Source organism: Lissotriton vulgaris, chromosome 2_1 (genome assembly GCF_964263255.1).
Source record: "Lissotriton vulgaris chromosome 2_1, aLisVul1.2, whole genome shotgun sequence".
NCBI classification, from domain to species: Eukaryota; Metazoa; Chordata; class Amphibia; order Caudata; family Salamandridae; genus Lissotriton; species Lissotriton vulgaris.
In genome coordinates, this window is record NC_141687.1 from 198047344 (window position 1) to 198054589 (window position 7246).

Consider the following 7246-nt stretch of genomic DNA (forward strand, 5'->3'; position numbering starts at 1 on the left):
GGTAGGAGATGGACCTTCCTCCTGTTGTCGCTCTTCGGATGCGGGGGACGGCGGCGAGGGCGTGGTTGGTCGAACGGTGGTGGCGTTTGGGAGCGTAGAAGTTGAGACGGTTGTTGAGGTAGCTCGGGCCTTGGTCGTGTAGGGCTTTGTGTGCGTGGGTGAGGAGACGGAAGGTGATTCTCTTGTTGACGGGGAGCCAGTGCAGGTCTCTCAGATGTCCGGAGATGTGGCTGCTCCGGGGGATGTCGAGGATGAGTCTGGCTGAGGCGTTCTGGATCCGCTGGAGTCTCTTCTGGAGCTTGGCGGTGGTTCCGGCGTAGAGGGCGTTGCCGTAGTCCAGTCGGCTGGTGACGAGGGCCTGGGTGACCGTCTTCCTGGTCTCGGTGGGGATCCACCGGAAGATCTTCCGTAGCATGCGCAGGATGTTAAAACAAGACGCGGAGACGGCGTTGACTTGTCTGGTCATGGAGAGGGAGGAGTCCAGGATGAAGCCCAGGTTGCGTGCGTGGTCTGTCGGTTTGGGTGCGGTGCCCAGGGCGGGGGCCACCAGGAGTCGTCCCAGGCGGAGGGCGAGGAGCCCAGGATGAGGACTTCCGTCTTGTCTGAGTTCAGTTTCAGGCGGCTGGTCTTCATCCACTCGGCTACGTCTTTCATCCCTTCGTGGAGGTTGGTTCTGGCGGCGGCGGGGTCGTTGGTCAGGGAGAGGATCAGCTGGGTGTCGTCGGCGTAGGTGATGATGTTGAGGTTGTGTTGGCATGCGATGGCCGCAAGGAGGCTCATGTAGACGTTGAAGAGGGTGGGGCTGAGCGAGGAGCCCTGAGGAACGCCGCAGATGACTTCTGTGGCTGCAGATCTGAATGGTGGTAGGCGGACTCTCTGTGTTCTTCCAGCGAGGAAGGAGATGATCCACTCCAGTGCCTTCTCCTGGATTCCGATGTTGCTGAGGCGCTGCACTAGGGTGCGGTGGCAGACAGTATCGAACGCCGCGGAGAGGTCTAGGAGGATGAGGGCCGCTGTTTCACCGTTGTCCAGCATGGCTCGGATGTCATCGGTGGCAGCGATGAGGGCGGTCTCGGTGATGTGGTTGGCTCGGAAGCCAGACTGTGAGGGGTCGAGGGATCCATTCGTCTCGAGGAAGGCGGCCAGCTGCTTGTTGACGGTCTTCTCGATGACTTTGGCTAGGAACGGGAGGAGCGAGATGGGGCGGTAATTCTTGAGTTCGGTGGGGACCTCTGTTGGTTTCTTTAGTAGAGCGCTGAGTTCGGCGTGCTTCCAGCTCTCAGGGAAGGTGTCGGTGTCGAAGGAGGTGTTGATGATGTCCCGCAGGTGGGGTGCGATGACAGCGTCGGCCTTGTTGAAGACGTGGTGGGGGCACGGGTCGGTCGGGGATCCGGAGTGGATAGAGTTCATCGTGCAGATGGTGTCTTCTGTGTTGATCTGGGTCCAGGCGCTCAGGGTGGTGGTGGGGGGCGTTGGTGCGGTCGTTGGGAGCGTTGTTTGTGGGCTGAAGCTGTTGTGTGTGTCAGCGATCTTGTTGTGGAAGTAGGAGGCGAGGGAGTTGCAGAGGTCTTGCGACGGGGTGATGTCGTTGTTTCCGGCGTTGGGGTTGGAGAGCTCTTTCACGATGTTGAAAAGTTCCTTGCAGTTGTGTGCGTTGTTGTCCAGCCGGTCCTTGAATGCTGTTTTCTTGGTGGCGCGGATCAGTTGATGGTGCTTCCGGGTGGCGAGCTTGAGGGTAGTCATGTTGTCCGGTGTTGGCACCCTTTCCAGGCTTTCTCGAGGGCTCGGCAGTTCTTCTTGGAGCTCTTGAGTTCGTCGGTGAACCATGGGGCCTTCTTGCTGCCGGTTCTGCTAGGCGGGGTCCTCAGTGGGGCGAGGTCGTCTGCGCAGTTGCCCGAAACCGCTCGCTATCGCCTCAAAGCTGTCGCTAACATCAGTTAGTGACATCTTGCTAAAAGGGCGATGGAATTATATCCGCTTAGCAGCCAAAAACGGCCACTAAAGCGGTGATAATCCAATATCGCCAGCCTAGGTAATATGCCCCTGAGTTGATATGACTCACGCAGTGCCCACAGGTCCCCAACCATGAAAACGAGAACCTATCCTCATAATTAAAATAAGGTATGACTCACATGCAATAATTTCTTTATTGAGTGCTGCAAGTGTCCTCTGGTTAAACAACAGGCATGTGTATGGCCACTTTCAACCACGAAAGGCCAACATGTTTTGTTGCCAAACTTTTTTTAGGCAACTTCGTCAGGGCTGTCGGGGACACCAGACTTCACCTCGTTCCTTTATCACACCGAGTGTTTGCTGTCATTCCTCGTACCTGCAACCCTATACATTAATGGGTCCCGCGCCAATAGGTCACGTTTCACCGGCCAGACTGCAACTGTCAGTCTGCATCGCCCTCGCGTAGTGTCACCGGATTATCTCATCCTTCCCAATTGGTCTTTCTTCTCTCTGGTTCTTTCCTCATTTCCCTCATCCCAATTTTTTTTTATTTCGTTCTATTGCATTATTATTATTGCTGGAGAAGTGTGGCTCAATGGTTAGAGCGGCATACCCTGATGCAGAGGTCTAGCCCAGGACCAGGGTTCAATTCCCCGCCTCGGCGGATCTTGGGCTCAATATTCCACGGACCTGATAATTCTCGCCTCGGTGCCTATTCCAATCATGGAGTCCCACTCTGCAACTCTGGGCAATAGCTTGCTTAATCTCCACAACGGCCCCCACAACGCTAAGGATGCCTGGCCTCCACCTTGGGGGTGCCCAGGAGTGGACGCCTCACAGGGAAAGCCAGGATGGGTTCCACAGTGGTATTTGTACAAGCGCCTTGAGACCCTTGTGGGTGAGTAGTGCGCTATACAAGTATCAAATTTACATTTACATTTACAAATGTATTTGTTCTCTGTCTGTATTAGTCTTGTTCATTCCGTTTTTTCCTTTCCTTCCTTTTAATTCCTCCCTGGCTCTTACTCTTTTTAAAGTCTCCTTTGTTTTCTGATTTCTCTCTTTTTCTTTCTTTACTTTACTCTCCCATTCCGAGCGCATCAGTGCCTGTTCCCTTACACTCCCCCCCCCCCTCTTTATTTCTTCACCCACTCCGGTGTCTTTATTTCTTCCTCTGTTTACCTGACACTCTTCTCGTTTCAGTGGCCTCATAACTGTTGGCGTTTTCAGCCGAGACATCTTCTCAAGCAGGTCAACCATAATACATGGTATCGTATGATCCTATTAAATACCATTAACGAGACACCATTGACAGCGGGCTTCCCAAGACGCCGAGGCCTGGTTCTTTCTTCCATTGTTCTTGTTTTGTTTTAGGATGACCTTGTCTGACCTTTCCTCGGTTAACCTCGTGCGTTCATGCGCCCCAGACACATTATCGCCTCAGCACCTGCTCCCAGGACACCCGCTCTGACCCACATTCCTCGCATCCCCCCTGCGCCACCTGCTCCTCGACAACCTGCCGTGACCCACATCTGCCCCTTCCCCCGGTGGCATGCTCCTCCCAGGCCCATGAATGAGAGGCTTTTCCACACACCCCGCCCCTCCCGTGCCACGTCACGTGCCTCAGTGGACCCGCATCCTCCCCAAGCTCTCTTGCTCTCCCCTGTTCGGAGAGTTCAAACCACCCCTGGTATAGCTCAGCGAGATAAATAGCCCTTCTACACAAGTCATTCAAGGACATTGACGCTTGTTTTGTAAATTAGGACGCGTGGTTCAAATTAAACTATTATTTAGCAATTTTATTGGCAGAACAAAGCTTTTTCCAGTACTGAAGTGTAATAAAGAAGTGTTGACAATAACTATGTCCTGGGCAGCATTGCAAATCTTGCACGTGCATTTAAAATAAGTATTTTTCTACAGAAAACAACCGGATGCCTAGCAGGCACACCACAGACAAAGCAGCACTTGTCATGCACACTGGGAGCCCCCTGAAAATATACAATCACAAATTATATGTCAGGAGAGAGACAACGAGTTTGTAAGAACATAAAAGGCCAACACTTGAATTGGGACAATTAATACCCAATTAAAATGTCTAAGTCACAAAATAAAATGCCAACCAAAATGATGCCTTCCAAGGTGAGCATACTGTCCTTAGATGGCAAGGGCATGAGGATCGAGGACCTGAAATCAATGTACCAGAAATCAATAGACTGGCAGTAGAGCGCGTGATCTGTCTCATCTCTGGCATGGCCAAGTAAGTCATTTCACACATTTACAACTCTTGATAGTCGACTAGGCAGTAACTTTGTATGTAGCTGATATGACTCAAGAACACAGACGTTTCTAGGTTCTGAGCCATGGTGCCCCAAGAACACTGGAATGTGTTTGAAATCAGACTATTTGGAGTTTGGGCATAGAGGTGACAAGTGGCATCCATCATTCAGGTAGCCATAAGGGCCCCTCTATGCATTTGTCAGCTCTGTTACTACGGTCCTGATTTGGGATGACGCGTAAGGGGGTGAAAGTGATTGCATCCGATACATTAATAGCACCCCATTGCAATTATTGACTGAAAAATAGAGTATAAGATGTGGATTTTGGTGCTTTCTGGCAAATTTCCCATTGTACATTTTGGCAGGATTGAGCTGCTGAACTTTACCTGGGGGAAAATGCGGGGGTAGAGTGGGGAGGAAGATTTGCTTATTGCGGAAATCATAATTGCCCTATGTGCATAACATGAGTTACCGCACATATCGTAATCAATCGTGACAATCGATTGCTACCTAAGTCACTGACTTTTGCCATGGGATGCTACTCCCTCCTTGAGGCTCTTTTCTTGGGAGGACCATGTCTACATATATATGTCTCATGCTGCACTACTGAAATGTCTAGTCCACGATTATTGGCGAGAACCATAAAATAAGGCTCGTCACTTTCTAACATACGTCCACCTTCACAGTTTTCTGTCCAACATTCACTGCATGTGAAAGTGCCCAGGTTGGGGTTTGAGTTGTGGCAGTTCAACATTTTCATATAATTATTTTGCACAGGCACACAATTAAATAAATGTAAGAGAGAGAAATGTGTGGCTGTCTTGAAACATGCAGTCATAGCCGTCCTGTTTAGAGCAACGACCTTGAATAATTTGCCTTCCCATATGTTCTTCCATATATTGAATCCATATTTATTACATGAATCAAACTACAACTCCAAACTATTAGCGTGATGGTTAGAACATATTGATTGATCCACCTAGTGTGTGTGTTGCTTGTGCAGCACATCAGTAGTGCATCAGTAGTGCAAACCTCTTCTAATCTTCATTCACTATAAAGCTGAAGTAAGCAGTGAGCACCGTTTCCCTGTGCCCCACCAATTCAGCACCTATGTTGGGACGGTTATGGAAAACATGGTGCATATGAATCTAAGCAAACTAACACGATCTCTTTAGTTCTCATCTCCAACCAAAGTTTCCAGTGCAGGCCACCCGAGGGTCCTCTCGGTGTGTCTAATCACTACCGTACATCTACAGTGGCGACCCCCCAATATGTTTGTGTGCATGGATGTTTAAAGGGAGGCCCTGGTCGCCACTTGCTATATATTCCTAACCCAAGTGATAAATCCCATAGGCATGGGCAACAAAGAGCAGACAGAGATATGGAGGGTTGAGTTCCCAATAACATGCACTGCTCTCGATGGCAGATTACTTGTTCTCAGCACGAGTGAGCTGCCCTTCATTAAAGGGAAAGCTGTTACTTATGCAGCTATTCTTGCACATAACCCGCTTCTAGATGTGGAAAGGCAGAAGATTGATCGGGAGAGTTTGAGCCAAGGCATTCGGTTGAGCCTTAAAAGCCACTGGTCAATTCAAGCCATCACAATACTTGACGCGCAGATTTAGTAATATCGTGTAAAAACATAACATACTTTATAATAAATAAGTGTGTTTAGTTAACATTTGAACATATTTGAATTTAGTACATTACATTCTATTACTGAACTGAAAGGCATTTAATGTAAAAGAAAGTTTCTAAACATGAACTTAGAAACATGCATAACCCCCAGGACACGTCTGACGTCGATGCCATGTGTAAACCACAGGGCCTGTTTTGTTCCACATGCACATACGTAGCAATATTATTTTATAATAAACCGTGTACAACAAAGATGACTTTGTACAGGGCTCACTCAGAACTAAATTGCTTCAAGGTGCGCTCAAACATGATATTCAAGGAAAACAAGGCTCTGTGATGGGAAGTGATCTGATAGGTACATATTGTGCTTGATTGACATCTCCTTCATTATCCCTTTTAACATCAAAGCAGAGTGATTTTGTGTTAAATAAATAATAGACTGATCACATGTTAACTCACATGTTAAATCAATATGACTGAAGACCTCTTTCTCAAACAGCACAGAGTTAATGGAAGTCGGGAGAATATTTGAATGTTAATATCACTGCCTTCTCAATACGGAGAATGAGCTCAGTCAAGGCAATCACAGTCACTGGAGAAACAAAGAGGTGTCCAGGGCACCGAGACTTGTCTCTCTGGTTACTACAGGTCTTCAGTGAGACACACGGAAGTGAATAACTCATCTGCAGATGGAGTTTCATGTGCATGATCTTGAAATTCCCCCAAAAAAGCAAGCTAAAAGGTGGGCTTTTGGTTGGCCTCCTATATACCTTTGTCCCTAGCCTGCCCCCAGCCTTCATCTTCCACCACCCTCCTAAGAGTCTGTCACTCCTGTAGTGTCTATATTCATTTCCTTCATCCTTCAGTCCTCTCCGCTCTCCTTATCGTCCTCTCCATGATTTTCCCTTTCCTTTTTTTCCCTCACTTCATTCTTTTCACTTTAACTTTTCGCTGTTCAGCTTCTTTTTTAACTTCTCGTCTCATCCTAAGTCCTCTTCTCATTTTTCCACTTCCTATCATCTTAGCTCTTCTTCTCTCCTTTCCTGCTCCATTCTTCTTTCTTTTCTCTTCCATTAGTTAACTTTCTTTTCTCCATATTTCTATTTATTTTATCCCTCTTCACACACTTCTCCTGCTATCTCCCTCTTTGCAACTACATGTTCTTTGTTCTTTTTTGTGTTCCGCTTATCCTTCAAATCTTCTACCATTTATGTTCATGTTACTCGATTTTATCTACTTCATGAATCATGATTTATTCTTATATTTCTCTTCTTATATTCTCAATATACTTTACACCAGGCCCCTCTTCTCCTTCTCTACCTCTTCTTCCTTTATCTCTCTGCTCACCCTACGATCTTTTGTTGTTCCTCACTTCCTCC